The sequence below is a fragment of the Heterodontus francisci genome, unplaced genomic scaffold (genome assembly GCF_036365525.1).
Source record: "Heterodontus francisci isolate sHetFra1 unplaced genomic scaffold, sHetFra1.hap1 HAP1_SCAFFOLD_121, whole genome shotgun sequence".
NCBI classification, from domain to species: domain Eukaryota; kingdom Metazoa; phylum Chordata; class Chondrichthyes; order Heterodontiformes; family Heterodontidae; genus Heterodontus; species Heterodontus francisci.
The window spans coordinates 5,252,501-5,269,604 of NW_027140425.1; positions in this window are offsets into that span (position 1 = coordinate 5,252,501).

A 17,104-nucleotide genomic window follows, 5' to 3' on the forward strand; every position below is an offset into this window, starting at 1 on the left:
AGAGGTAGACACAGGCACGCACAGATATAGAAAAAGAGAGAGAGGCACACACACAGAGACAGAGAGACATGTACATAGAGACACAGAGTAAAATGCAAGCACACAGAGAATGGAAGATATACACATACAGGCACACAAAGAGACACGCACTGACAAACCCACAGGCATACAGAGGGAGACACACATACACAGACATGCAAATGCAAAAAGAGAGAAAGGCAGAGAGATAGATAGAGAGAGCGACAGAGAGAGATACACAGACAGACAGAAAGAGAGAAGCGCGCGTGCACACACACACACACACACACATACACACACAAACACACACACACACACTCAGACTGATAAAAACACCCACACAGAGCCACACACGCACACAAACTCTTGGACAGATGGAGAGAGAGAGACCCACAGAAACTGAGAGAGAGACACACTCATTGAGGGGCACACATAAAGACAGAGAGTGAGACAGAGCGACAGAAAGAGAGAGAAAAGCACACACGCAGACACAGAGAAAGAAACACACACACACAAAGACCTAAAGAGGGAAACATACACACACTCACACACTCACAGCGAGAGACAGAGAGAGAGGCGCACACTGAGACAGAGAGGGAGATACATGTGCACAGACACACACAAGACATACAGAGCGATACACATCCATACACAGAGACGGACACACACACACACAGACGGAGAGAGACACACACACAAATACACAGAAACACACATGCAGAGAGAGAGAGAGAGACACTCAGCGAGCGACAGAGAGACGTACACACACACACACACATAAATACTGACAGAGAGAGAGGCACACAGATAGAGACAAAGATCCACACAGCCAAAGACTGATAAGCATGCACATACACAGACACACTCACATTCCGACACAGTGTTACATAAACACAGAAGGAAAGAGAGACACAGGCAGGCAGACATACAGACAGGCACACACAGACAGAGACACACAGACACACGAACACAGACAGCCATGCAATGACACACACAAAGATATACAGAGGGAGACACACACACAAATATACAGACACACACAAGCACAGAGAGAGCGAGTCGCGCGCGCGCACACACACATACACACATACACACAGAGAAAGGAACTCGCACACACACGCAAATTCACACAAACACAGAGAGAGTGGGACACACACATACAGAAGGCGAGAGAGAGTGAGACACACACAGAGGCAACGCAACAGAGAGAGAGAGACAGATAGACAGACACACACACACATACACAGACAGAGAGAGGGAGACATGCACACACACAGAGCCACAGAGAGAGAAACGCAAGCACAAAAGAGAGACATACACAAACAGATACAGAGAAAGAGACACACACGCACAGACACACAACAAGACATACAGAAAGACATACACAGAGATAGACACACACATGCAGAGAGAGACACAGTCAGAGAGTGGGAGACGTACACACACACTGACAGAGAGAGAGACACTCACAGAGCCAACGAGAAAGAGAGACACACTCAGAGGTACAGAAAGAAACATACACACGTGGCGAGAGAGAGACACACACAAACAGACAGGAGAGAAGCACACAGAGACACAGAGATGGATACACACACACACGGCGAAAGAGAGAGAGATGCACACAGAGACACATAGGGTCACACACACAGACAGAGAGAGACAAAGAGAGAGGCTCACAGGCGCACATACGCACACAGAGGACGAGAGAGAGAGAGGGACACACACAGCAACACCCACATACAGAGAATGGAAGGAAGAGAGATATGCACAAAGGCACACAGACAGAGACACACAAACACACACACAACTACACACATACGTAGAGTCACACACAGGCAGCGAGAGAAATGGAGAAAGAGAGAGACAAACACACATTGAAGGGGCACAGAGAGAGAGAGAGAGAGAGAGAGAGAAAGAGAGGCAGAAGGAGGGACACACACACACACAAAGGCATAGACAGACAGACAGAGAGAAAGAGAGTGACAGATACGCAGACAGACATACATGAGGAGAAACATACACGCATACACATGGCGAGAGAGAGAGAAATACGCACAAATACACAGACAGAGCGAGACAGAGAGATGCTCACAGACACAGAGAGATACACACACAGATTCTCAAAGACATACAGAGGGAGACACACACACATGGAGAGAGAGAGAGACACGCACACACTAAGGCACACACATGCAGAGAGACAGAAAGAGAGAGAGATGCACTCACACACAGACTGAGAGAGAGACAGAGAGATACACACACAGATAGGGCGAAAGAAAGAGACACAAAGAGAGACAGACAGACAGTCGGCGAGGGAGAGACTTACACAAACACACAGACACAGAGAGAGGTGCACACAGAGGCACAAAGAGGGAGACACAGATTGCGAGAGAAAGACACACACGCAGACTAACAGAGAGGGAGAATCATGCAGACACGGCGATAGTGAGAGAGACACACAGAGGGACAGAGAGAGAGAGACAAACACACACACGCGGCGAGAAAGAGAGATACACAGAGAGCAAGAGAGAGAGACAGACACACAGCTTAACAGAGAGGGAGACCCAGACACACACAGACATAGAAAGAGAGTGAGACACGCACAGACAGAGAGATAGAGAGAGATGCACATAGAGACACAGAGATGGAGAAACACACACACACGCACACAGAGTAAAATGCAAGCGCCCAGAGAGAGAGAGAGAGGCATACACTCACAGACACGCAGAAATAGACATACGTGCACAGAAACACACAAAGACATACAGATGGAGACATATACAAACACACACAGTGAGACAGAGCGAACGAGCGACGCACACAGAGGCACAGACACAGAGTAAAAAGCAAGCACACACAGACACAGAGAAAGAACCACATTCACACGACACACACAAGACATACAGAGGCAGACACATACATACACAGACCCGGACACACACAGAAACACATGCACAAAGAGAGAGAGACACAAAGGCAGACAGTGAGCGGGAGACAGAGATGAGACGCACACACACACTGACAGAGAGAGAGACGGTGATACATACAGAGGCACACACACAGACACAGGCATACAAATTCACACGAACGGAGAGAAAGAGACACACACACACACAAAAGGCGTGCAAGAGAGAAACACACACAAACACACAGACAGAGGGCGAGAGATGCACACAGAGACACAGGGAGAGACGACAGGCACACACAGAGAGAAATACACACACAGACACAGAGAAAGAGACAAATGCACATAAACACACACAAAGACATAAAGAGGGAGACACAGACAAAGACGGACACAACATGAGGAGAGAGCGAAACACACACATAAACACATATGCAGAGAGAGAGAGAGAGAGAGAGAGAGTGCACATACAGACGCAGGGAGACGTACAATCACACACACTGACAGGGAGAGAGAAAGATACGCAGATACAGCGAGAAAGAGAGAGAGACACACACAGACATGATGAGAGAGAGATGCACACAGAGACACAGAGAGGGAGACACACACACACATGGCAAGAGAGAGTGATGCGCACAGAGATAGATAGAGACACAGAGATACGCACAAGAGACAGAGAGGGACAGAAAAGCACACAAAAACAGAGAGAGAGAGACACTCATCAGAGGCACACTCACAGAAACCCATACACATGCACGGAGAGAGAGACACACAGACACAGAGAGAGTGACAGAGAGAGACACAGAGGCACAGAGACAGAGACATAAAGAGAGAGAGAGACACACACACACGCACAAACACACACATACGGAGAGAGATACACATACATCTACAGAGATGTAAACACACAAAGGAACACATACACACAAAGACACACAGACAGAGACAGAGACAGAGAGACTGTGAGAGTGTGTAAGCGAGAGAGAGAGACAGAGACAGAGACAGAGGCAGGCACAGGGAGGCAGACAGGGACAGGGACAGGGACGCACAGTAGCAGGGAGACACAGGGGCACGTAGAAACAGGGGCAGGGAGAGAGAGGCACGGAGAGACAGAGAGAGAGAGAGAGAAAGAGAGAGATAGAGAGCAGAACAAAGAGCGAGAGATCGGGACAGAAAGAGGGAGCGGAACACATCGAGAGAGCGGGACACAGAGAGAGCTGGACAGAAAGAGAGCTGGACAGAGAGAGAGAGCGTGAAACAGAGAGAGCGGGACAGAGAGAGAGAGCGGGACACATAGAGAGAAGGGGCACAGAGAGAGAACGGGACAAAGAGAGAGCTGGACAGAGAGAGAGCAGGACACACAGAGAGCGGTACAAACAGAGAGGGGGCACACACACAGAGGGGGCACACACAGAGAGGGGGAACACACAGAGAGGGGGAACACACAGAAAGGGGGCACACACAGAGAGGGGGTACACAAAGAGAGGGGAACACACAGCGAGGGGGAACATACAGAGAGGGGGACACACAGAGAGGGGGTCACACAGAGAGGGGGACACACTCAGAGAGGGGTGGGCACACAGAGAGGAGACACACTCAGAGAGGGGACATCCACATAGAGGGGACACACACACACAGAGGGGACACAGAGAGAGTGACATAGAGATAGAGGGGACACAGAGAGAGGGGGGACACATAGAGCTAGGGAAAACAGAGACAGAGGGGACATAGAGAGAGGGGACAGAGAGGGAGGGGACAGAGAGGGAGGGGACAGAGAGGGAGAGAGGGAGAGATATGCACAGAGAGAGGGGGACACACAAGAGGGGACAGAGAGAGAGGGGACAGTGAGAGAGGGGACAGTGAGAGAGGGGAAAGAGAGAGGTGAGAGAGAGAGGCGACAGAGAGGGAGGGGACATAGAGGGAGGGGACAGAGAGGGAGAGACCCGAACAGAGAGAGGGCGACACACAGAGTGAGGGAGAGACAGAGAGAGAGGGAGACACATAGAGAGAGGGGCTCACACAGAGAGAGGGGCCCACAAAGCGAGGCGGGACACACAGAGAGGGGGGACACACAGAGGGGCGGGAAACACAGAGAGGGGGGACACACAGAGAGAGGGGACACACAGAGACGGGGGACACACAAAGAGGGGGGATACACACAGAGAGGCGCCACACTCAGAGAGGGCCACACTCAGAGAGGGGACCAGAAAGAGGGGGCAGAGAGAGAGGGGCACACAGAGAGAGGGGAAACAGAGAGAGAGGGGAAACACAGAAAGAGGGGACAGAGAGGGAGAGGACAGGGAGGGAGAGGACAGAGAGGGAGAGAGGGAGAGACACGCACAGAGAGAGGGAGACACACAGAGAGAGGGAGACACAGAGAGAAGGGACAGAGAGAAGTGATAGTGAGAGACGGGACAGTGAAAGAGGGGACATTGAAGGAGGGGACTGAGAGAGAGGTGAGAGAGAGGGAGGGGACGGAGAGGGAGGGGAAAAGAGAGGGAGGGACAGAGAGGGAGAGAGGGAGAGACACGCACAGAGAGAGAGAGAAACACGGATAGAGGGAGACTCACAGAGAGAGAGGCAGACACAGAGAGAGAGGGACTCACACAGAGCGAGGGGCTCACACAGAGAGAGGGACTCACACAGAGAGAGGGGCTCACATAGAGAGAGGGGCTCACACAGAGAGAGGGGCCCACACAGAGAGGTGGCACACAGAGAGGAGGCACACAGAGATTGAACACACAGAGACAGGGGAGACACAGAGATAGGGAGAGAGAGAGAGACAGAAAGGGAGACAGAGAGAGAGGGAGACTGAGAGGGAGAGAGAGGGACAGAGAGAGAGAGGCACACACAGAGAGGGGACACACACACAGAGGCGGCACAGATAGAGGGGACACAGAGTTTGGGGGCACAGAGAGAGCGGACAGAGAGAGAAAGAACACAGAGAGAGGGGACACAGAGAGAGGGAGACACAGAGAGAGGGAGTCACAGAGAGAGGGAGACAAGCAGAGTGTGGGTGAAACAGAGTGACGGGGCACACAAGAGGGGGACACACAAGAAGGGGAACACACACAGAGGGGGCACACACACAGAGGGGGCACACACGGTGAAGGGACACACAGAGCAGGGGGAGTCACAGTGAGGGGCACACAGAGAGGGTGGACACACAGACAGGGGAGACACACGGAGAAGGGAGACACTCAGAGAGGTGACACACACAGAGGGGAGACATTCAGAGAAGGGAGACACTCAGAGAGTGGACACACAGCGAAGGGGGACAGAGGTAGAGAGGGGACAGAGAGAGAGAGAGTGGATACACAGAGAGAGGGGACACACAAAGAGAGGGGAAAGTGAGCGATGGGACAGAGAGACAGGGGACATAGAGGGAGGGGCAGAGAGAGAGGAGACAGAGAGGGAGGGAACAGAGAGGGAGGGGACAGAGAGGGAGGAGAGAGAGAGGGCGAGAGGGAGAGACACATACAGAGAGAAGGAGAGACACAGAGAGAGGGAGACACACACACAGAGGCAGCCACAGAGAGAAGGACAGAGAGAGAGAGCGATTAACAGAGAGAGAAGGGCTCACACAGAGAGAGGTACTCACACAGAGAGAGGGACACACACACACAGAGGAACTCACAGAGTGGCGGAAAACAGAGAGAGGACTCTCAGAGTCGCGGCACACAGAGAGGGGAGTCACAGAGTGGCGGCACAGAGAGAGAGTGGCTCACATAGAGAGAGGGACTGACACAGAGAGAGCGACTAACACAGAGAGAGGGGCTCACACAGGGAGGGGACTCACAGAGATGCGGCACACAGAGGAGCCACACAGAAAGGAGACACACAGTGGGAGAGACACACAGAGGGAAAGACACACAGAAAAGGCGGCACACAGAGGGACAGACACACAGAGGGACAGACACACAGAGGGACAGAAAATACAAAGGGACAGACACACAGAGGTAGAGGCACACCGAGGGAAAGAAAAAACAGAGGGACAGGCACACAGAAGACAGAGACAAAGAGGGGCAGAGACAAAGAGGGGGCGGCGCACACATGGGGCGGCACACAGAGGGACAGACACACAGAGGGACAGATACACAGAGCGACTAAGTCAAAGAGGGACAGAGAAAAAGAGGGGGCAGCACAGAGGGACACACAAATAGAGGGACAGAAAACACAGAGGGGCAGAGACACTGAGGGACAGACACACGGGGGACACAGACATAGACGTACAGAAAACACAGAGGGACAGAAAACACAGAGGGACAGATAAACAGAGGGACGGACACACAGAGGGACAGGGACAAATAGGGACAGACACATAGGGACAGAGACAAAGAGGGTGCACCATACAGAGGCACAGACACACAGAAGGACAGAGACATAGACGGACAGAGACACAGAGAGATCGACAAAAAGAGGGGGCGGAACACAAAAGGACAGACGCACAGAGGGACAGAAAACACAGAGGGACAGAACACAAAGAGCGATAGACACACAGTGGGACAGAGACAAAGAGGGGGCGATGCAAAGAGGGACAGACACACAGATGGACAGAAAACACAGAGGAAAGAACACACAGAGGGACAGAGACAAAGAGGGGGCGATACATAGGTGTACTGACACACAGAGGGACAGACACACAGAGAGACAGAGTCACAGAGGGACAGAGACAAAGAGGGACAGAGACAAAGAGGGACAGACACACAGAGGGACAGAGACACAGATGGACAGACACAAAGAGGGGGCGGAACACAGAAGGACAGATACACAGAGGGACAGAACACATAGAGGGACAGACACACAGTGGGACAGAGGCAAAGAGGGAGCGACACACAGAGGGATAGATACACAGATGGACAGAAAACACAGGAGGGACAGAACACAAAGAGGGACCGAGACAAAGAGGGGGCGGCGCACACAGGGGGCGGCACACAGAGGGACAGACACACAGAGGGACAGAGACAAAGAGGGACTGACACACAGAGCGACTAAGTCAAAGAGGGACAAAGAAAAAGAGGGGGCGGCACACAGAGGGACTGACACACGGAGGGACTGACACACAGAGTGACAGAGCCACAGAGGGTTAGCGATTAAGACGAGACAAAGATGAACAGGCACACTGAGGGACAGAGAAACAGAGGGAAAGAGACAACGAGGGTGAGTGACACAGCGGGACAGAAAACAGAGACGGACAGAAAACAGAGAGGGACAAAAAACACAGAGGCACAGAGACACAGACGGACAGAGTAAAGCGGGACAGACACAAAGAGGGACAGAGACAAAGGGGGACAGAGACAATGAGGAACAGAGACAAAGAGGAACAGAGACAAAGAGGGGGCGGGACACAGGCGAACAGAAAACAGAGAGGGACAGAAAACACAGTGTGACAGAGACAAAGAGGATGCGGAACACAGAGGGACATTGACACAGGGGGACAGAGGCACAGAGGGTCAGTGACATAGGGGGACAGGCACACAGGGGGACAGGCGGACAGAGGGGCAGAAAAGACAGAAGGACAGACGCACAGAGGGATAGACACGCAGAGGGAACTCCACGCAGAGGGACAGGCACGCAGATGGACAGACACACAAAGGGAAGGAAAACAAACAGAGGGACAGAAAGCATAGAGGGACAGAAAACACACAGAGGGACAAAAACACAGAGCGACAGAAAAGACAGAGGGACAAAAACAAAGTGGGAGAGACACACAGAGGGACAGGCACAACGAGGGACAGAAAAAACAGGGTGACAGAAAACACAGAGGGACAAAGACACAGACGGACTGAGTAATGCAGGACAGAGACAAAGAGAGAAAGAGGAAAAGAGACAAACGGGGGGCGGGACACAGACGGACGGAAAACACAGAGGGACAGAGTACACAGTGGGACAGAGACAAAGCAGGTGCGGAAAACGGACGGACCAAGACACAGAGGGGCATAGATACAGGGGGACAGACAGAAAGCGGGGCAGGCACACAGAGGGACAGAAAAGGGCAGCACAGTGGCGCAGTGGTTAGCACCGCAGCCTCACAGCTCCAGCGACCCGGGTTCAATTCTGGGTTCTGCCTGTGTGGAGTTTGCAAGTTCTCCCTGTGTCTGCGTGGGTTTCCTCCGGGTGCTCCGGTTTCCTCCCACATGCCAAAGACTTGCAGGTTGATAGGTTAATTGACCATTATAAATTGCCACTAGTATAGGTAGGTGGTCGGGAAATATAGGGACAGGTGGGGATGTGGTAGGAATATTGAATTAGTGTAGGATTAGTATAAATGGGTGGTTGATGGTCGGCACAGACTCGGTGGGCCGAAGGGCCTGTTTGAGTGCTGTATCACTAAACTAAACAGAGGGACAGAAAAGACAGATGGAGTGAAAAGACAGATGCACAGAAAAGACAGAGGGACATTCAAGCAGAGGGACAGAGACGCAGAGGGACAGGCGCACATAGGGACAGAAAACACAGAGGGACAAACACACAGAGGGACTGCCACACAGAGGGCAGACACACAGAGGGAGAGGGACATAGATGGACAGAGATACAGATGGACAGACACAAAGAGGGTGCGGAACACAGAAGGACAGAACACACAGAGGGACAGAGCACACAGAGGGACAGAGACAAAGAGGGGGCGAGACACAGAGGGACTGGCAGGCAGAGGGACAGAGACACAGAGAGACAGAGACACAGAGGGACAGAGGAAAATAGGGACAGACACACAGAGGTGCAGAGACAGAGAGGGACAGAGAGAAAGAGGGGGAGGCACACAGAGAGACAGAAAACACAGTGGGACAGAGACACAGAGAGAATGAGGAACAGAGACAAAGAGGGGGCGGGACACAGGTGAACAGAAAACACAGAGGGACAGAAAATACAGTGGGACAGAGACAAAGAGGATGCGGTACACAGAGGGACATTGACACAGGAGGACAGAGACACAGAGGGACAGAGACATAGGGGGACAGGCACACAGGGGTACAGGCACACAGAGGGACAGAAAACACAGAGGGACTGAAGAGACAGAGGGACAGACGCACAGAGGGACAGACACGCAGAGGGACATCCACGCAGAGGGACAGGCACACAGATGGACAGACAAACAAAGGGAAGGAAAACACACAGAGGGACAAAAACACAGAGGGACAGAAAACACAGAGGGACAAAAACAAAGTGGGACAGACACAACAAGGGACAGAAAAAACAGAGGGACAGAAAACACAGAGGGACAAAGACACAGACGGACTGAGTAAAGCAGGACCGAGACAAAGAGACAAACAGACAAAGAGGAACAGAGATAAAGAGGGGGGGGGAACACACAGACGGACAGAAAACACAGAGGGGCAGCAAACACAGTGGGACAGAGACAAAGCGGGTGCGGAACACAGAGGGACCGAGACACAGAGGGACAGAAACAGAGAGGGGCAGGGACAAAGAGGGACAGAGACACAATGGGCATGCACACAGGGGGACAGGCACACAGAGGGACAGAAAACACAGAGGGACAAACACACAGAGGAACAGACACACAGAGGGACAGAAACAGAGAGGGGCAGGGACAAAGAGGGACAGAGACAGAGGTCAAGAGACAATGAGGGGGCGGCACACAGAGGGACAGACACACAGAAGGACAGAGACATAGACGGAAATAGATACAGATGGACAGACACAAAGAAGGGGAGGAACAGAGAAGCACAGACACACAGAGGGACAGACACACATAGGGACAGAACACACAGCGGGACAGAGACAAAGAGGGGGCGACATACAGAGGAACAGGCAGACAGAGTGATAGAGACACAGGGAGACACAGAGGGACAGAGGAAAATAGGGACAGACACACAGAGGGACAAAGACAGAGAGGGACAGAGAGAAAGAAGGGGAGGCACACAGAGGGACAGACACACAGAGGGACAGAAAACACAGAGGTACAGAATACATAGTGGGACAGGGACACATACAGACAGATACGAAGAGGGACAGAGACAAAGGGCGCGAGAGACACAGAGGGACATGCACGCATTGGACAGACGTTCAGAGGGACAGAAAACGCATAGAGGGACAAAATACACAGAGGGACTGAAAGTAAAGAGTGACAGACGCACTGAGGGACAGATAAAACATAGGGACAGACACGCAGACGGACAGAAAAGACAGTGGAACTGAGACAAAGAGGGTGCAGGACACAGAGGGACAGAGACACAGAGGGACAGACACACAGAAGGACAGAAAACAGAGGGACAGAAAAGGCAGATGGACAGAAAATACAGTGGGACAGGCACACAGAGGGACAGACATGCAGAGGGAGAGAGACAAAGAGGGGGCGACGCAGAGATTGACAGAAAACACAGAGGGACAGAACACACAGAGGGACAGAACACACAGGGGAACAGAGACAAAGAGGGGGCGATAAACAGAGGGGCGGACACACAGAGGGACAGACACACAGAGAGGCATATACACCGAGGGGCAGAGACACAGAGGGAAAGAGACAAAGAGGGAGAGGCACACAGAGGGGCAGACAGACACAGGGACAGAAAACACAGACGCACAGAAAGCACAGAGGGACAGACACACAGAGGGACAGAAAAAACAGAGGGACAGAACACACAGAGGGACATAAAACACAGAGGGACAGAAAACATAGAGGGACAGGCATACAGAGGGACAGAGACAAAGAGGAACAGAGACAAAGAGGGGGCGTTACACAGACGGACAGAAAACACAGTGGGACAGAGAAAAAGAGTGTGTGGGACACCGAGGGACAGAGGCACAGAAGGACAAAGACATCGACGGACAGAGATACAGATGGAAATACACAAAGAGGGGGCATTACAGAGACGGACAGAAAACACAGAGGGACAGAAAACACAGTGGGACAGAGACAAACAGTACGCGGGACACAGAGGGACAGAGGCACAGAGGGACAGAAAAACAGTGGGACAGATATAAAGAAGTGGCACACGGAGGGAATTTAGAATTGGAATTAGAACATTACAGCGCAGTACAGGCCCTTCGGCCCTCGATGTTGCGCCGACCTGTGAAACCATCTGACCGACACTATTCCATTTTCATCCATATGTCTATCCAATGACCACTTAAATGCCCTTAAAGTTGGCGAATCTACTACTGCTGCAGGCAGGGCGTTCCACGCCCTTACTACTCTCTGAGTAAAGACACTACCTCTCACATCTGTCCTATATCTATCACCACTCAACTTGAAGTTATGTCCCCTCGTGTTTGCCATCACCATCCGAGGAAAAAGACGCTCACTATCCACCCTATCTAATCCTCTGATTATCGTATATGTCTCTATTAAGTCACCTCTCCTCCTCCTTCTCTCAAACGAAAACAACCTCAAGTCCCTCAGCCTTTCCTCGTAAGACCTTCCCTCCATACCAGGCAACATCCTAGTAAATCTCCTCTGCACCCTTTCCATAGCTTCCACATCCTTCCTATAATGCGGTGACCAGAACTGCATGCAATACTCCAGGTGCGGTCTCACCAGAGTTTTGTACAGCTGCAGCATGACCTCGTGGCTCCGAAACTCGATCCCCCTACTAATAAAAGCTAACACACCATATGCCTTCTTAACAGCCCTATTAACCTGGGTAGCAACCTTCAGGGATTTATGCACCTGGACACCAAGATCTCTCTGTTCATCTACACTACCAAGAATCTTCCCATTAGCCCAGTACTCTGCATTCCTGTTACTCCTTCCAAAGTGAATCACCTCACACTTTTCCGCATTAAACTCCATTTGCCATGTCTCAGCCCAGCTCTGCAGCCTATCTATGTCTGTCTGTACCCGACAACATCCTTCGGCACTATCCACAACTCCACCGACATAGTGTCATCTGCAAATTTACTAACCCACCCTTCTACACCCTCTTCCAGGTCATTTATAAAAATGACAAACAGCAGTGGCCCCAAAACAGATCCTTGCGGTACACCACTAGTAACTAAACTCCAGGATGAACATTTGCCATCAACCACCACCCTCTGTCTTCTTTCAGCTAGCCAATTTCTGATCCAAAGCTCTAAATCACCTTCAACCCCATACTTCCGTATTTTCTGCAATAGCCTACCGTGGGGAACCTTATCAAACGCCTTACTGAAATCCATATACACCACATCCACTGCTTTATCCTCATCCACCTGTTTGGTCACCTTCTCGAAAAACTCAATAAGGTTTGTGAGGCACGACCTACCCGTCACAAAACCGTGCTGACTATCTCTAATGAACTTATTCTTTTCAAGATGATTATAAATCCTGTCTCTCATAACCTTTTCCAACATTTTACCCACAACCGAAGTAAGGCTCACAGGTCTATAATTACCAGGGCTGTCTCTACTCCACTTCTTGAACAAGGGTACAACATTCGCTATCCTCCAGTCTTCCGGCACTATTCCTGTCGACAATGACGACATAAAGATCAAGGACAAAGGCTCTGCAATCTCCTCCCTAGCTTCCCAGAGATTCCTCGGATAAATCCCATCTGGCCCAGGGGACTTATCCATTTTCACACTTTCCAAAATTGATAACACCTCCTCCTTGAGAACCTCAATCCCATCTAGCCTAGGAGCCTGAATCTCAGTATTCTCAACAACATTTTCTTTCTCTACTGCAAATACTGACGAAAAATATTCATTTAACACTTCCCCTATCTCCTCTGATTCCACACACAACTTCCCACTACTATCCTTGATTGGCCCTAATCTAACTCTAGTCATTCTTTTATTCCTGATATACCTATTGAAAGCCTCAGGGTTTTCCCTGATCCTATCCACCAATGACTTCTCGTGTCCTCTCCTAGCTCTTCTTAGCTCTGCCTTGAAACACAGTGGGACAGAAAACACAGTGGACAAAGACACAGAGGGACGGAGACGCAGAGTGACAGAGACAAAGAGGGACAGAGACAAGGAGCGGGTGGTACACAGACGGACAGAAAACACAGAGGGACAGAAAACGCAGTTGGATAGATCACAAACTGGGACAGACAGTGGAGAGGGACAGAGACAAACCGGTGTTGACACGCAGAAGGACAGACACATAGAGGGACAGACACACAGAGGGACAGAAAATCCAGAGGGACAGACCACACAGAGGGATAGAGACAAAGTGGGGGCAACACACAGAGGGACAGTCGCACATAGGGACAGAACACACAGAGGGACAGAACACGCAGAGGTACAGAGACAAATAGGGGGAGGCACACAGCGGGACAGACACACAGAGGGACAGAAAACACAGAGGGGCAAAAAACGCATTAGGACAGAGACACAGCCAGAAAGAGGCAAATTGGGACAGAGATAAAGAGGGACGCAGACAGAGTTGCAGAGACAAAGAGGGAGAGGCACACAGAGGGACAGACACACAGAAGGACAATAAAAACAGAGGGACAGAACACACAGAGCGACAGAAAACACAGAGGGACAGAAAACATAGAGGGACAGACATACAGAGGGACATAGACAAAGAGATACAGAGACAAACAGGGGGCGTTACACAGACGGACAGAAAACACAGTGGGACAGAGACAAAGATTGTGCGGGACACCGAGGGACAGAGGCACAGAAGGACAGAGACATCGACGGACAGAGATACAGATGGAAAGACACAAATAGGGGGCATTACACAGACGGACAGAAAACACAGAGGGACGGAAAACACAGTGGGACAGAGACAAAGAGTGTGCGGGATATAGAGGGACAGAGGCACAGAGGGACAGAAAAACAGTGAGACAGACACACAGAGGGACAGAAACACAGAGGGACAGATATAAAGAGGGGCAGAGACAAAGAGGGGTGGCACACGGAGGGAATGAAACACAGTGGGACAGAAAACACTGTGGACAAAGACACAGAGAGACAGAGACGCAGAGGGACAGAGACAAAGAGGGACAGAGACAAATGGGGGCGGTACACAGACGGACAGAAAACACAGAGGGACAGAAAACACAGTAGGACAGAACACAAACAGGGACAGACAGTGGAGAGGGACAGAGACAAACCGGTGGTGACACACAGAAGGACAGACACACAGAGGGACAGACACACAGAGGGACCGAAAACCCAGAGGGACAGACCACACAGAGGGACAGAGACAAAGTGGGGGCGACACACAGAGGGACAGACGCACAGAGGGACAGAACACAGAGAGGGACAGAACACGCAGAGGTACAGAGACAAAGGGGGGAGGTACACAGCGGGATAGACACACAGAGGGACAGAAAACACAGAGGGACAAAAAACGCATTAGGACAGAGACACAGACAGAAAGAGGCAAATTGGGACAGAGATATAGAGGGACGCAGACACAGAGTTGCAGAGACAAAGCGGGAGAGGCACACAGAGGGACAGAGACAAAGAGGAACAGAGACAGAGAGGAACAGAGACAAAGAGGGGGCGGTACACCGACGGACAGAAAACACAGAGGGACATAATACACAGTAGGACAGAGCATAAACACGGACAGACACACAGTGGATTGGGAGAGAGACAAACCGGTGGCGACACACATAGGGACAGACACACAGAGGGACAGACACACATAGGGACCGAAAACCCAGAGGGACAGAACACACAGAGGGACAGAGACAAAGCGGGGGCGACACACAGAGGGACAGACAAAACGCGGGACTGACACACAGAGGGACAGAACACACAGAAGGACAGAAAACACAGTGGGACAGAGACAAAGAGTGTGCGGGACACAGAGGGACAGAGACACAGAGGGACAGAGATGCAGTTGGACAGCCACACAGAAGGGTCTGACACACAGAGGGACAGCAAACACAGAGGAACAGACAACACAGTGGGACAGAGACATAGAGGGTGGGGGACACAGTGGGATGGAGACACAGAGGGACTGAAACAAAGAAGGGACTGACAAACAGTGGGACAGAGACAAAGAGGGGGCGATGCAGAGAGGGACAGAAAACACAGAGGGACAGAACACAGAGAGGGACAGAACACACAGATGGGCAGAGAAAAAGAGGGGGCGATACAAAGAGGGGCTGACACACAGAGGGACAGACACACAGAGAGACAGATACACAGAGGGACAGAGACGCAGAGGGACAGTGACAAAAAGAGACAGAGACACAAAAAAGGAGAGACACACAGAGGGACAGAGACAAGGAGGGAGAGACACGCAGAGGGGCAGACAGACAGAGGGACAGAAAACACAGACGGACAGAAAGCACAAAGGGACAGACACACAGAGCGACAGAAAAAACAGAGTGACAGAAAATATAGAGGGACAGACACACAGAGGAACTGAGTCAAAGAGGAACAGAGACAAAGAGGGGGCGGTGCACAGACGGACAGAAAACACCGAGGGACAGAAAACACAGTGGGACAGAGACTAACAGTGTAAGGGACACAGCGGGGCAGAGACACAGAGGGACAGAGACGCAGCTGGACATGCACACAGAAGGACAGACACACAGAGGGACAGAAAACACAGAGGGACAGAAAAACAGGGGGACAGAAAAACAGGGGGACAGACACACAAAGGGACAGACACACAGAAGGATAGATATAAATAAGGGCAGAGACAAAGCGGGGTGGCACACGAAGGGAAAGAAGCACGGTGGGACAGAAAACACAGTGGACAAAGACACAGAGGGACAGAGACGCAGAGGGACAGAGACAAAGAGGGGGCGTTACACAGACGGACAGAAAACACAGTGGGACAGAGACAAAGAGTGTGTGGGACACCGAGGGACAGAGGCACAGAAGGACAAAGACATCGACGGACAGAGATACAGATGGAAATACACAAAGAGGGGGCGTTACAGAGACGGACAGAAAACACAGAGGGACAGAAAACACAGTGGGACAGAGACAAACAGTGTGCGGGACACAGAGGGACAGAGACACAGAGGGACTGAAAAACAGTGGGACAGATATAAAGAAGTGGCACACGGCGGGAATGAAACACAGAGGGACAGACACACAGAGGGACAGGAAACAAAGAGGGACAGAAAACACAGAGGGACAGAAGACACAGAGGGACAGAACACACAGCGGGACAGAGACAAAGAGGGGGCGACACACAGAGTGACTGACACGCAGATGAACAGACACTCAGAGAGACAGAGACATACAGGGGCAGAGAGGCAGATGGACAGAAACAAAGAGGGTCAGAAATAAGAGGGACCGAGACAAAGAGGGTGAGGCTCA